The sequence below is a fragment of the Notamacropus eugenii genome, chromosome 1 (assembly GCF_028372415.1).
Source record: "Notamacropus eugenii isolate mMacEug1 chromosome 1, mMacEug1.pri_v2, whole genome shotgun sequence".
Classification (NCBI taxonomy): domain Eukaryota; kingdom Metazoa; phylum Chordata; class Mammalia; order Diprotodontia; family Macropodidae; genus Notamacropus; species Notamacropus eugenii.
This window is the reverse complement of record NC_092872.1, coordinates 475,493,168-475,509,807: the sequence shown is the minus strand read 5'-3', so window position 1 is coordinate 475,509,807 and position 16,640 is coordinate 475,493,168.

Genomic DNA, 16,640 nt, shown 5'->3' with positions numbered 1-16,640 from the left:
CAGGAAAGCCAGCCTCCCAGGAGTTGCTGAAGTGAGCAGGACAAGTTTGCTGTCTACCAGATAGGGCTTTGCTGAGTGGTGGCCAGCTAAACCAAAGATGCTATCAAAAGGCTGGTTCCTCTGAGGGATGCTTGTCTGATGTCACATCTGTACTCTCTGAGCCCTCTATTTTTTGCTGGAAGGGTACCATTTCATTCCAATTCCATACACTTGTATAGTTCTTCCTGCACAATTTTTTATTAGTAATATGTTGCAGGAAAGCAGCATGATATAGTACACAGAGGGAAGGGCTTAAAAGTCAAGAAGACCTGAGTTTAAATCCTGACTCTGACTCTAGTTTCTAAGCTTGAGCAAGTCATTTAATCTCCAAATGCCTCTGTAAATTCCCAAGAACTTATCCACTAAATCAGAGGGTCTTGATCACTGTTGCCTGAGAGAATTCCTACACCAGGAGTTGTATATTTGCATTTAATATATTGCAATCTATTCACACCAACCACTCTCTTCAAGATGCCTCTCCAAATTTCCCTAGTTGTATATCGTAAGCCATCACATATTTTATTTTGTATATATCTTGTAGGTCCTTATCTCTGAATATTTTTATCCCTTAAGTTGATGCTTGAGGGCTGAGACTTTTGTGTTTATATCAACAGACTTGGTATATAATAAGTGCTTAATAGGGTAGCTTGATGGCCACAACAAGGTTCTCTCTTTCCTCAGTTGGCAGAGTTGACCAAAAAGAATGATAAATGACAAATGTTTGAGGAACTACAAAAAAGCAGGTATGTTAATGAACTATTGTAGAGCTATAAATTGGTAGTCATTCTGGAAAGCAATTTGGACATATGTCCAAAAAGTTACTAAACTGCATACCCTCTGGCCCAGCAACACCACTCCTAGGCATACACTAAAGAGATCAAAAGATGGTGGAAAAGGATACTTAGGTACAAAAATGTAGCAGCTTTTGTTGTGGTGGCAAAGAATTGGAAACTAATCATTTGAGGAGTGACTAAACAAATTATGATATATTAAGGCAATGGAATACTATTATGCTGTGAGAGAGAGAGAGAATATTAAGTGTTTGCTAAATATCAGGCATTGTTTTAAAGACTAGGAATAAAAATACAAGCCAAAAAAAAAAAAACCCAGTCCCTGCCCTCAAGGAGTACAAGAAAGACAATACAAAAGGGAGCTGAAAGAAAGAGTGGAAGAACTGTGGGGTACCTGCCCAGGGATAAGGTGGAAAAGTAATCTAGAGAGTCTTGGGCTAAGTTAGGTTAGAGGTTAGAATTTCCTCAAATGGAAATTTCATGACAAATCACCAATTGGAGGAAGTGATCTCACGGTGGAGGCCTTATAGCCAAAATAGGGAGAGGTAGAAATAATGAAGGATTGTTTCAGAGAAAGCTAGTAAGACTTTTATGAACTGAAGGTACAAGTGAACAGAGAATAATGTAAACATTGTAAAGACAAACAGCTTTGAAAGAGTTGATCAACTTTGATTCCATAAAACTGATCATAAAATGTGCTATTCACCTGACACAGATAGTAGTGCAAAACAAGGCATTTTTGCAATATGTCCAATTCAGACTATTCATATTTATTACAAGTTTTTTTCCCTTCAAGGTAGGGAGGTGAAAAGTGAAGAGATTTTTAAAAAATGAATTGAAAAAAGATTTTATGTCCTTTGTATCCTGAAAGGTTTGTTTTTGTTAAATTTGTATGACCCTCAACTTCAATTCTTCAGAGACTGTGGTATTCCATGCCTCATAGGCATACAACTTCACTAGAAAAATATTGGTATTGAAAAGACGAGAGTTATTTCAGAGAAAAGACTGGGGGGGTCATCAAAAAGGCAGTCTAGCCCCTCTTTACCCCACCTTCAGTTCTGGGCCTAGATTGTCAGTTTGTTTTGTCTGTCAAAGATGTATGTCCTGAAGGATAAGCTTTCTTGGTTATCTATCCAATTGCACGTGATAATCTGGATAGAGTATGAGCAGGAAAGTAATGTCAAGAATATCATCAGATCAATGTATGATCAAATCATTTGTCTAAATCAGATATTTTGACAAGTTTTCTATGAACTTATTTAACCTTTCATGGCCTCTTAATGTTTTTGTCAGATGATACCCAACACAAATCTTCCACGATAGCTTTAATAATAGCTATCATTTATATGGTATCTTAAGATTTACCAAGTGCTTTGCATATATTAGTTGATTTGCTCTTCATAAACCTCATGAAGTAGGAATCCCCATTTTCTAAATGAGGAAACTTAGGGAAACAGAAGTGATTTGGCCAGGTTCACATATCTAGTAACTCTCTGAGGCAGGACTGGACTCCAAGTCCAAACTCTGTCCACTGAACCTCCTAGCTGCCTCAAGTGGTTTTATATTCTAAACCAGTGATGTCCTTGACTGGAGTATCAAGGACTCCTTTAGTCCAGAAATAAGTAAGTTATTGGTAAGTCATGGTAAGTCATGACCTCTATTCAACTTCCTTAAGAAATGTTAAAATCTCTGTTGTGTTCAGTGCCTTTACTTTTTTCTGTTTACCTCTTTTTTTCATCAACAACTTGTTTTCAGTAGGGCAGGTTGGTCTCAGATGTGTGCCATATCTCATTTTATTTGATAGAATATAAACTCCTTGAGAAGAGCTCTTGTTTCTTTTGTATGTCCTGATATTTTTTCAATCTAGCATGGTGCTTGGAACAGAGTGGACACAATATATACTTATTAAGACTGTGCTCTTTCTGTGCACAGTTGATTCAGAATGACTCAATCAGCAGACCTTTATTTTCTGTTGAAATATTAATTTTGGGTTTTTGTGGTGTTATTTGGTCCTCATCAAGTCTGGAGCTTCCCAACTCCCTTCTCCAAAAAAATATTCATGGTTTGTAGGCATAAGGCTTTGGCATGGTCTATGAACCATATGTTTTCGTTTGTTTTTGCCATCTCTATGCCTGCTTTTACAATGAAGCCAGCAAGTATCAAAGTACAAACCCATGTTTGTAACATGGGTTATTAGCATATGACCAGATAAAATCCTAGCCTCATGATTCAGCATTGGGTCGTCTGGAGACAACAAACTTCCTGCCTACTTCTTTCTAGTCAGTCACATGGTAGTTCAATCCTAAAAGAGCTTGGTTCTAAGACTGACTTTCTGTCTTCCTTTGAACCACCAGAGGGCATCAATTACTTACTCAGTTATTTCCACTTAGGGGTGGAAAGATTCTGGTCCTTTACCTCTCCAATCTCCTGGCAAACAAGGGTCTTCAGCTATGCAAACTTAAGGCTAGGTCCCTGACTGCCTTTTCTTCTTTTGTTTCCTTTTCTGAGTAGAGCCAACATCAGCCTTGAGATAAGCATGACCAGGCTTGGAGGTGACCTTGTAAGTTCTATTAGTCCCCACATCTTCTTAGAGGGATAAGTGGCATTTGGCTATCCAAGTCTGAGCAATTACAAGTCTATAAGATGTCCATGACTCCACAAGCTACCCTATCTCAATATGTGCCTTCCCCATGAAACAAGTATGGGTAGCCCATTGTACCTCCACACTTTTCTTTGATCAGCTCTCCCTTTGCCATCATCCCTCAGGAACTTCTCTTTTGAAGTTTACTCAATCAAAATATACTACCCAATCCAGGTCCTATTGGCTTTTGTATACTGGCTCCCAGGTGATTCTTCCTCCTTTTCCCAAGGAGTTCTGCACCTGGTTTACCTATCTTTCTCTTATTCCCAAGTCTTGGCCCTTACACTAAGAGGCTTTAACATATATAGTGATATTTCCTCATTAAGTCCTGAAATAAGTTAAAGTCAGGAGTTGAGGAATAAAGCACCTTTAATGGAGACAACAGGGTAGCAAACCTGCTACCCTGGGGGATGTCCCACCAAGTGCAGAGTTAAATGGATTTCCCAATTCCAAGACTCATGCAAAAGCATCTTATACCTTTAGGAGGAGAGGGCAAAGAGGTAGAATATGAGGTAGCAAGTCCTGGTCATGAGACCCCAGTGGCCCTTGGCAATCTAAGCAAGGAAAGCTACTTCATTCTTGCTGTTTTGCCCTTCATGCCATGAATCCTAACCAAAGGAGGCAAGGCTATATATTGCTAACAAAGCACAACAGCAAGAGATAGAAAGAGAAATTCTATTTAAAGTTATTGTAGACATTATAAAATATTTGGGACTCTACCTGCCAAAAGAAACCCAGGAACTATATGAACACAATTCAAAATATTTTTCATATTTCAAAATAAAGTCAGATCTAAATAATTGGAAAAATATCAGTTGCTCATGGGTAGGCCTGGATAATATAATAAAAATGATAGTTCTACCTAAATTAATTTATCCAGTGCCATACCTATCAAACTACCAAAAATTATAGAGCTAGAAAAAATAACAAAATTCACCTGGAAGAACAAAAGGTCCAGAATGTCAAGGGAGTTAATGAAAATGATGAGGTTTAGAATTGTTAGAGTTGGTTCAGTTGTAAAAGAATTCACTTAGACCTTCTCTGTAGCCATTGGGAGCATTATTGATGCAAAAGCACATGGACCTGAGATTTAGCAAGGAGCTAAACAAAGGCACTGATAGAGGAAAAGAACCAGACTTATACAGGCAAAAAGCTAAATAGCCTGTAGAATGATGATATAATTTTTAAGGTTTCTAATAAGTGTTAGAGATCTGGAAACAGGATAAGTACAAACAAGGTAAAGAAGGTGATTGCTTGTAAGATAAAGTCATGACTCAGGATGAGGAAGATGAATGACAGGATAGGGAACGCAGGACAAGGAGGACAAAAGCAATTCTTTTGTACAAGTTGCATGGTATTTCAAAATAAGGAGGAAAGGGCATTAGGATACCCTCAAGTTACAGGATGGCCTATGGAATGAGCCTCAAACCCCTTCAGAGAGCCTGGGAAAATACCCTTTACGGAGTCTTAAGTCACTATTTGTATCCACATCAAAAAAGAAATGCTAGGGAAGGTGGCCTAGCCATACCAGATGTTAAATTGTTTTATAAAGGAGCAATCATCAAAACTACTTAGTGCTAGCTAAGAAATAGAGTGGTGGATCAGTGGAATAGGTTAGGTATACGAGATACAGTAGTCAACAATCATAGTAATCTATTATTTGATAAACTCAAAGACCCCAGCTTCTGGAATACGCATTCACTATTTGACAAAAACTGCTGGGAAAACTGGAAAATAGTATGGCAGAAAATGGACATAGACCAACGCCTTACATCATATAACAAAATAAAGTTCAAATGGATACATGATTTAGATATAAAGGCAAATTTATATATAGTGTGTATAAGCAAATTAGGAGAGCAAGAAATAGTCTACCTGTCAGATTTATGGAGAACAGAGGAATTTATGACCAAACAAGAGAAAGAGAACATTAAAAAATGCAGAATGGATAATTTTGATTACATTAAATTGAAAAGTTTTTACACAAAGCCAATGCAACCAAGATTAGTAGGGAAGCAGAAAATTGAGAAAGGATTTTTACAACCAGTGTTCCTGAGAAAGGCCTCATTTTTAAAATATATAGAGAACTGAGTCAAATTTACAAGAACACAAGTCATTCCCCAATTGATAAATGATCAAAGGATGTGAACAGGCAGTTTTCAGAGGAAGAAATTAACGTTATATATAGTCATATGAAAAAAATGCTCTAAATCATGATTGATTAGAGAAACACAAATCAAAACAACTCCACATTGCACCTATCAGATTGGCTAATATGAAAAAAATGATAAATGCTGGAGAAGATATGGGAAAATTGGAACACTAATGCATCGTTGATAGAATTGTGAACTTATCTAACCATTCTGCAGAGCAATTTGGAACTATGCCCAAAGGGCTACAAAAATGTGCATACCCTTTGACCCAGCAATACCACTTCTAGGCTGGTGTCCCAGAGATTATAAAAATGGGAAAAGGATCCAAATGTACAAAAATACTTATAGCAGCTCTTTTTGTGGTGGCCAAGAACTGGAAATTGGGGGGATGCCCATCAGTTGGGGAATGGTTGAACAAGTTGTGATATATGAATGTAATGGAACACTATAAGAAATGTTGAGCAGGCTGACTTCAGAAAAACCTGGAAAGATTTATATGAACTGATGCTGAGTGAAGTGAGCAGAATCAGAACATTCTACACAGTAATAGCCACATTGTGTGTTAACTGACTGATAGACTTAGCTCTTCTCAACATTGCAAGGATCTAAAACAATTTCAAAAGATTTATGATGGAAAATGCCATCCACATCTAGAGAAAGAAATACGGAGTCTAAATGCAGATCAAAGCATACTATTTGCTCTCTTTTTTTGTTTTGTTTTGTTTTTGCTTTCTCATAGTTTCCCCTATTGGTTCTAAGTCTTCTATACGACATGACAAATGTGAAAATATGTTTAATAAGAATGTAAATGTAGAGCCTATATCAGATTGCACACAGTCTTGGTGAGGGGGGAGGGGAAGGAGGTAGAGAAAATTTAAAACTTATGGAAGTGAATGTTGAAAACTAAAAAGAAATTAATTTGTTAAAAAAAAAAAAAAGAAATAGAAAAGGAAGGAAAGAAGAAAGAACATCAGAAGCTCAGACCCAGCCTGAGCTGGGCTCCTTTTCCAGTTAAAATCCCTGGGGAGTACAGGGAGAGGGGGATTTAGGGTGTGGTTCTGCTCAACCTAATCAAAAGTAAATAGCTTAAGAGTAGAAATATAAAGACATTACTGAAATTCTGACATTACAAAGATCATTAAGGGAGTGGTATTTGGTATTAATTTTCTGTTATTCTATTAACAGTTATATTAATTTTGTCACCCTCAATTACCCTCATCTCCCAATTTTTCAGTCTTCTTGAATCCCATGATATACTCCTTCAGTCCACCTTAGTCACACATAAGGATAGTCATTCCCAGATCTCATAATTTCCCACAAGTATTCTACTTGCTTAATCAGAAACTGAGGTTCCTTTATCTGAGCATAACCTCTTATCTCTCCCTATGCCTCTCATTCCAACCTTAACCTATTCTTTACCCTTCTTTTTATCTTACACTCCAACCCCTCTACTCCTTTCTTTTTTAGACCATTTGTCTTTGTTCTGACTTCTCTAATCTCTATCCTACAATTAGCCAATTCAACTGTATTCTTAAATCCTTTACCCCTTGTTTCATTGCCACTCATTGTTTGGCAAACCTCAGACCTGGATTAATTCCAGCATGCACCATCTCCTCATAGTCAGCTACAATGATGGGGTGCAGACTCTGGGAACCTCCTTGAATTCTCCTTGAATCTTGCAGTCTCCGGAGGCCCAAGGACTTTTCATTATCACTATGCTCAAGTCTCTGTTGTACTCCCCACCCTTGATCCTATCAAAATCCCATTCCTCAGGCTGCCAGGCACTCCCATCAAGATCCTCCCTAGATTTGATCTGTATTCACCCCAGGGTACTGGTCATTTCCATCAAGATCTCTGGACATTTCAAATTGATCTCCCCTATCAAGACCATCCCTTGAGGCCCAGACTGCTTATCTGCACCTGGATTCTTCCCTCAGTCTTTTTCTGTATTTAAGTTCCATCTCGCCTCCATGAAGGCACTCAGATTCAATTCAGCTCAAACTTTGTCTAGCTGAAATTCTATCTGGCCTGCTTGTCAATATAAGCATTACAAATGCTTAGGCTCCTTAAGAGTCAATCCAGTATGGTGATTTTTCAATAAACTTTGCTTTTCTTTGGCTTTAAGAAGGCTTGTGTCAAATTCATTCGAGCAGGACCTAGCATGTTGGTATTTTGGGGTCCCCAGCACCCCAAACCTCAACAACATGATGCTGAAAGGAACTGGAGGAAGTCACACAACCGCATAAACTAAGTATATTATAAATTCACATTAATTTCAACTGAGTCCTCACTGCAACAAGGCAGTGAGGCTTCCATTCTTCAGCACTTTTTAAACTATGGGTCATGAGTGGGAAAAGTTTAAGATTTCCTATGTCACTCTCCACGAAAACTATTCCAAAGCCTCTCTTCAAGCTTTCTATACTTTGCCCTCTCTTTCCACTCTCTTTCAACAGTAAAAACAGAGATCATTCAACATGAATTCACCCTTCTCCCTTTCTCTTCATCTCAAAACATTTTGACATCTTCCATTCTCTCTTCCTTTCCCTCAGCCTCCCTAACAAAGAGGACCTTTTGCCCTCCCCTCTATATATGCCTTCCCCTTTCCCAATCCCTCTATATATGACCAAGATATTGACAAATATAGTTGGTTGCAAACTGACTGAAGGTGACCTTAGTTCATTCCCAGGCCAATAAATTGCCAGGGGCTGACCAAGACATTTTCACTCCCCACCTGCAGCTTGCCTATTCCTTCTGCCTTACTGCCTGATACCCACTACACTGTTCCCAGCCCCCTCCTTGAGTACCCTGACACTTGCTTTGTGGCACCCAAGCTGCAACTCACTTGCCCCTGATTTAAGACTTCACTTTTGCTATATTTGCTGTCTTTTCTTGAACTCAAGTTGACAATACCATTTCCTCTCTTCCTCCTAGCAAATTGCAACCTCAATAATCACCTTTTGGCATAATCTATCTACTGGCTCCTTCCTGCCTTCAAATATGTTCATCGCAGCCATTCTTAAAATTTTTCTCTTGACCCCGCTGATGGGGTACCAGATCTGGGAGGCCCCTTGAACTCTCCTTAAATCTTCCCACTTGATCTGGCATTCTCCTGAGGCCATAAACCTTCCATTATCACTATGCCTTAACCTAGCCTAGCCCTCCATTGTGTATTATCTCCAGGTAGCCATCAGCTGCTTCTCACCCTTAATCCTATTCTCTTGGTTCCAGGAGTCAGACTCTAGTCACCTGAGCTACTGCCACTCCCATCAAGACCCTCCCTGGACCCCTCCTCCCGTCACCCCAGATCATTTGGCCACCCCTAAATCCCTCCCAGTCTTTCCATCTTGCCTCCATGAAAGCACTCAGATTCATTCTAGCTCAGAATCATGCTGACCTGCTTGTCAATATAAGCATCACAAATACTTAGATTCCTTAAAAGTCTACCCAATATGGCCGATCTTTAATAAGCTCTTTTTCTTTGACTGAAAGAAGGCTTGGGTTGAGTTCATTCAGGTAGGACCTGGCATGTGCCTATTTGGGGTCCCAACACAACCATCCCCTCAAACTGTTGTCTTATGTTGCCTCTCTATTTCTCAGGGAAGAACAAGAATAACAAGAATGAGAACAGGAAGAAGATGATGGTCTACACTTGTTGCTTTCACTTCCTCACTTCTCATTTCCTTCTCAACCCTTCGCAGTCTGGCTTCTGACCTCTTCACTCAACTGAAACTTATCACTAGAATTATCAATGATCTCTTAATTGCCAAATCAAATGCTCATTTATCAGTCCACTTCCTTCTCAACTTGTCTGCTGTCTGTGAAACTGGTGACCACCTTAACCTTCAGAATATTCTTCCCTCGAATTCTTTACTAAAGGAGAGATAGAATGCATTATGAAATGCAAAATGGATAACTTTGATTACATTAAACTGAGAAGTTTTTGCACAACCAAACCCAATGCAACCAAAATCCGGAGGGATGTAGTAAATTGGGAAAGAATTTTTACAGCTAAGCTCGGGGATAAAGGCCTCATTTCTAGAATTTATAGAGAACTGATCCAAATGTATAATCATACAAGTCATTCCCCAATTGATAAATGGTCAAAGGATATGAACAGGCAATTTTCAGAGGAAGAAATTAAAGATATCTATAATCATATGAAAAAATGCTCTAAATCACTATTGGTTAGAGAGATGCAAATCAAAACAACTCTGAGGTACCACATCACACCTATAAGATTGGCAAACATGACAGAACAAGAAAATGATAAATGCTGGAGAGGATGTGGGAAAGTTGGAACACTAATTCATTGTTGGTGGAGCTGCGAGCGCATCCAACCATTCTGGAGAGCAATTTGGAACTATGCCCAAAGGGCTACAAAAATGTGCATACCCTTTGACCCAGCAATATCGCTACTAGGACTATATCCCCAAGAGATCATAAAAATGGGAAAGGGTCCCACATGTACAAAAATATTTATAGCAGCACTCTATGTAGTTGCCAAAAACTGGAAGTCAAGGGGATGTCCATCAATTGGGGAATGGCTGAATAAATTATGGTATATGAATGTAATGGAGTACTATTGTGCCATAAGAAATGATGAACAAGAAGACTTCAGAGAGGCCTGGAAGGACTTATATGACCTGATGCTGAGTGAAAGGAGCAGAACCAGGAGAACTTTATGCACAGCAACAACCACAGTGTGTGAGAGTTTTTTCTGGTAGACTTAGATTTTTGTAATAACACAAGAACTTCTTACCAAAAAAAAAAAAAATCCCAATGGAGGATCTCAAGGCAAAATGCCTGCCACACTCAGAGAGAGAAATATGGAAGTCACTCACATATTGTAGCAGATCATGTTTGTGTATGTGTATGTGTTTGTGTATCATGTTCTGATTTGTTATACGATTTCTTTCATTTATCTTAGTCTGACTACATAGCATGACTATAGTGAAAATATACTCAATAGGAAAGTATATGTAGAATCTATACAGAATTGTATGCAGTCGTGGGGAGGGAGGGGGGTAGTGGAGAGTAGGTGGGGAGGGATAAAATCGCAATTGTATGGCAGTGATTGTTAAACATTACAAAATAAAAAAAAAAAAAAAAGAATATTCTTCCCTCTCTGAGTCTTTTGGTTATTACTGTCCCCTGGTTCTCCTCTCATCTGTCTAACCACTGCTGATCAACCATATCCTGCCCCCTAGCCATGAGTATTCCCCATGTCTATCTTGATTCCTCTTCTCACTATATTTTCTCTCTTAATGATATCATCAAGTCCCATGGGTTTAATTATTATCTCTTTGACTATGACTCACAGTTAGATATATAAATATAGATATGTGTGTGTTCATATGTTTATGTATATCCACACACATACATATATGCATGCATACACATACATGTATGTGTGTGTGTCTCCAGTCTCAGTGTCTCCCCTGAGCTTAAGTCCTGCATCACTAATTGCCTATTAAATGTTTCTTTTTTTATTTTTTCAATTACATGTAAAATTTTTAACATTCTTTTTTTAAAATTTTGAATTCTAAATTGGCTCCCTCCCTTCTTCCTTCCTTCCTTAGACATCAAGCAATTTGATTATTGGTTATACATGTGTAGTCATGCAAAATGTTTTCATGTTAGTCATATTGTAAAAGAAAACACAGATAAACAAAAGAAAAAATAAAATTTTTAAAAAGTATGATTCTGTCTATATTCAGACCCCAACAATTCTTTCTCTGGAAATGGATGATATTTTTCACCATGAATCTTTTGGAATTGTCTTAGATCATAGAATAGATAAGTCATTCACAGTTGATCATTGCTGTTACGGTGTATAATATTCTCCTGATTCTGCTCACTTCACTTTGCATCAGTTCTTATACATCTTTCCAGGTTTTTCTTAAAGCATCCTGCTTGTCATTTCCTATAGCAGAATAATATTCCATCACAATCATATACCACAACTTGTTCAGCCATTCCCTAATTGATGTGTATCCCTTCAATTCCCAATTCTTCACTATCGCAAAAAGAGCTGCTAAAATTATCTTTATACATATAAGTCCTTTTAGGTCTTCCCCACCTCCCATCCTCCCTCCATCCACACTCACACCTCTGCCTTTTAAAAATTTCTTTGGGATATAGACTTGGTAATGCTATTGCTGGGTCAAAGAGTGTATACAGTTTTATAGTCTTTTGGGCATAGTTCAAAATTGTTTTCCAGAATGGTTGGATCGGGTCTGAACTACCAACAATGCATCAGTGTCCCAATTTTCCCACATTTTCTCCAACTTTGGTCATCTTCCTTTTCTGTCATATTAGCCAGTCTGATAGATATGAGGTGGTACCTCAGAGTTGTTTTAATTTGCATTTCTCTAATCAATAGTGCTTTAGAGCATTTTTTCATATGACTATAGATAGTTTTGATTTCTTCATCTGAAAGCTGCCTATTCATATTCTTTGACCATTTATCAGTTGGGAAATGATTTATACATTCGGCTTATAAATTTAAAATTTTACAAATTTGACTCAGTTCTCTATATATTTGAGAAGTGAGGCCTTTATCAATAAAGCTTGCTGTGAAACATTTTCCCCCGGTTTTCTGCTTTTCTTCTAATCTTGACTTTTGTTTGTGCAAAAATTTTAATGCCACGTAATATAATTTAATGTAATCAAAATTATCCATTTTACATCCCATAATGCTATCTTATCTCTTATTTGGTCATAAATTATTCCCTTATCCATAGATCTGACAAGTAAACTAATTTGCTTATAGTATCACCCCTTATGTCTAAATCATGTACCCCTTCTGACCTTATCCTGGTATACAGTGTGAGATATCAATGTATACCTAGTTTCTGCCAAACTGTTTTCCGGTTTTCTCAACAGTTTTTGTCAAATAGTGAGTTATTATATCCAAAACTTCTATCTTTGGGTTTATCAAACACTAGATAACTATGGTCATTTACTACTGTGTGAGATGTGTATAATCTATTCCACAGATACACCACTCTGTTTCTTTCTTTTTTTTTTAAGATCCACAGTAGAATTTATTAGGGGGAGAAAAAAACAGGGGTAGCAACCACAATCTCAGACAAAGTCAAAGCCAAAATAGATTTAATCAAAGGGGAAAAATAGGGAAACTACACTATCTGTCAGCCATATTAATCAATATTGTTTTAGGTAATTTAAAATAGCTTGACAGTATAAGGTTGAAATCTTGCTAGGGTATAGGAAATGATGAGTTGGTGGACTCAGAAGAACATGGAAAGACTTGGACTTATGAAGGAAGACCTTAACCACCCTCAAATAAACAGAGGACAAACAAGTATAGTACGGCCTTTCATTGATGCATAAGAATGTATATGTCTATATGTAAATATAACTACATATATCCAGTATATTTGTGTGTATGTATATGTATGTATTTGTATGTATATACATATATACACATATAGCTATAACTCAGCACTTAATTGTAGCCCTCTTGGAGGAGAGGGGGATAAAAGAACAAAGTCAAAAGTACACAGCAGACAACAAAAGAAAACTTACAAGGAAGCAAAGAAAAGATGGACAGCTCTAAACACAATGTATATTATTTATTATATAGACTTTCATGAAATGGAAATTAATTGCTTTATAGTTTGAATCCTCTCTTATGCTCTGCTTTGTTCATGGCGATGTTTTTTTTCCTTTTCTTATTTTGTATTTAGGTTTTAGTATTGAAGTTTATAATACAGTTCTCTTTTTCTTATTTGTTTCAGTATTTAAGAAAATAAAAAAATTTAAAGAATGAAAGAAAGTGAAAATTAGCGTGCTTCAGAATTATTAAACAATATCAGATCTTTCTCTGGAGGTAGAGAGTATCCTTCATCATTAGTCCTTTAGGATTGTCTTGGATCATTGTATTACTGAGAATGGCTAAGTCATTCGCAGTTTTTTTTGATGTTGTATAAAATGAGGGGTTTTTTTCCATTTAATAGCATCTTCTTTTTGCCAATTACATAGAAAGTTTTCAACATCCTCTTCTATAAGATTTTGAGTTTCAAAATTTTTTCTCCCTCTCCTCCCGCTCCCCAAGACAGCAGGCAAGGCTATACATGTAGAATCAATTAAACATATTTCCTCATTAGTCATGTTGTGAAAGAAGAATCAGAACAAAAGGAGAAAAAACAGGAGAAAGAAACAAAGAGAGAGAAAAGTTTGCTTTAGTCTGCATTCTGACTCCATAGTTCTTTCTCTGGATGTGGATAGCATTTTCCATCATGAGTCTTTTGGAATTGTCTTAGATCGTTGCACTGTTGAGAAGAGCTAAGTCTCTCAAAGCTGATCATCTCACAATGTTGCTATTACTATGTACAATGTTCTGATCCTGCTCACTTCACTCAGCATCAATTCATGTATATCTTTTTTTTTTCTGAAAGTATCCTGCTTGTCATTTCTTATGGCACAATAGTGTTCCATTACATTCATATACCACAACTTGTTCAGCCATACCCCAATTGATAGACAGCCCCTCAGTTTCCAATTCTTTGCCACCACAAAAAGAGCTACAATAAGCATGTTTGTGCACATAGGTCCTTTTCCCTCTTTTATGATCTTTTTGAGCTATGACCCTAGTAGTGGTACTGCTGAATCAAAGGGTATGTACAGTTTTATAGTCCTTTGGGCATAACTCCAAATTGCTCTTCAGAATGGTTGAATCAGTTCACAACTCCACCAATAATGCTTTAGAGTTCCAATTTTCCCACATCTTCAATATTTATAATTTTCTTTTTTTGTCATATTAGCCAATCTGATAGGTGTGAGGTGGAACCCAGAGTTGTTTTAATTTGCATTTCTTAATCAACAATGATTTAGAGCATTTTTTCATGACTATAGATAGCTGTTATTTCTTTCTCTGAAAACTGCTAGTTCATGTTCTTTGACCATTTATCAATTGGGGAACCACTCTATTTCTTAGCCAGTACCAGATTGTTTTGATGATTGCCAGTTTGGAATACTGTGAGATCTGATCCAGCTAACCCACCTCCCTTCACTTTTTTTCATTGATTCCCTTGATATTCTTGACCTATTCTTGACCAGTTGAGCTTTGTTATTATTTTTTCTAGCTCCATAAATAATTTTTGATAGTTTGATTGGTATAGCACTGAGTAAGTAAATTAATGTAGATGGAATTGTGATTTTTATTATGTTGGCTTAACCTGCCCATGAGCAAGTAATATTTTCCCAGTTATTTAGATCTAACTTCATTTGTGTGAAAAGTGTTTTGTAATTGTGTTCATATAGTTCCTGGGTTTGTTTTGGCAGGTAGACTCCCAATTATTTTATATTGTCTAGAGTTATTTTAAATGGAATTTCCCTATCTCTACTGCTGTACTTTGTTGGTGATATATAAAAATGCTGATGATTTATGTGAGTTTATTTTATATCTTGCAACTTTGTGAGAGTTGTTAATTATTTCAACTAGTTTTTTAGCTGATTATCCATAATTCTGGAAGTCTACCATCATCTCATCTGCAAAAAAAAAAAAATGATAGTTTTGTTCTCTCGCTGCCTTATTATACTTCCTTCAATTTCTTTTTCTTCTCTTATTGCTCTAACTAGCATTTCTAGTACAATCTTGAATAACAGTGGTGATAATGAGCATACTTCCTTCACTTCTGATTTTTTTGGGAAGGCTTCTACCTTATCCCCTTTACAGATAATGCTTGCTAATGGTTTCAGATTGACTGGCACAGAGCTACATCAAACTCAACGTGTCCCAAATAGAACTCGTTAACCTTTTTATTGTTATTTAATTTTTTTATTCTAAACTTAATAAACACCAAATAAAATTGGCGCTTCCATAGACAAAGAGAATCTCCCTCCAAACCCTTCCCTCTTCCAAACATCCCTATTTCTAACAAAGATACTACCATTCTCCTAGTTTCCCAAGTTCATAACGTTGGAGTGATCTTTAATTCTTTACCCTCCCTCATCCCACATATCTAGCCAGTTCCCACATCTTGCCATTTCTAATACCACATTGTCTCCTGTATCTGACTCTCTGTGCCTGTAGCCATCCTCTGATTTCAGACCCTCATCCTCTTTCACCTAAGATTTTTGCAACAGACTCCCTGTAATCAGTCTCCCTGCCTCAAGTACCTCCCTATAACAAGTCCTCCTCCATACTCTTGCCAAGGTGATTCTCCTTAAACTCATATTAGATGATGTCATTCTTCTATTCAATTGACCTCAGTGACTCATAATGAAAGGAAATACTAAAATTTCAGTAAGAGGTTAGTGAAAATAAAGAGGTAATTTTTTGTCCCATTCAAGTTAACTCCCTGAAATCCGCCCACCTCATATACATATATACATATACACATATACATATGCACACATTTATACACACATTATATATAACAAACACACACACCATATATAACACACACACACATATTTAAGGCAATTACGATTAAGTGACTTGCCCAGTCACACAGCTAGTAAGTATCTGAGGCCAAATTTGAGCTCAGGTCGTTTTGACTCTAGGACTGCTGTGCATCCTACATTCTAAGATCCTTCCAACTTCTCCTTGGGCAAGTCCCCTTTCTGAGGTTCAGTTTCTTCCTCTCTAAAATAAGATGATCTCTAATGCGCGTTGTATGTCTAAACCCAAGATCCTAAGGAGCAGCTAGCTGGAGGGCCCTTTCAGTGGCTCCCACCTACACTACCTTCAGACCTCTCTTCCAAGTAAAGCACACTGTGGAATGAATTTGAAATGTGTACCAGTTTCCTGGAGTCATCTAGGCATAAGAAGGGGTTAGGGGTGGATGAATCAGTCAAAAAAGTCTGAGGTTTTGAAATCTTCTAGCTGACTTCTCAGAATGAAAAGCTGCCAAACCCCAGGAGTTTTGGATGGGAAATGAGATTAAGATTAGAAAATGATGACTAGTTTGAGTGTCTTTGAGGTACCCTGCACAGAACAAAATAGCTGTGAGAGTTTGATATCTGGTATCTTAAGATTCAGGTCTCATT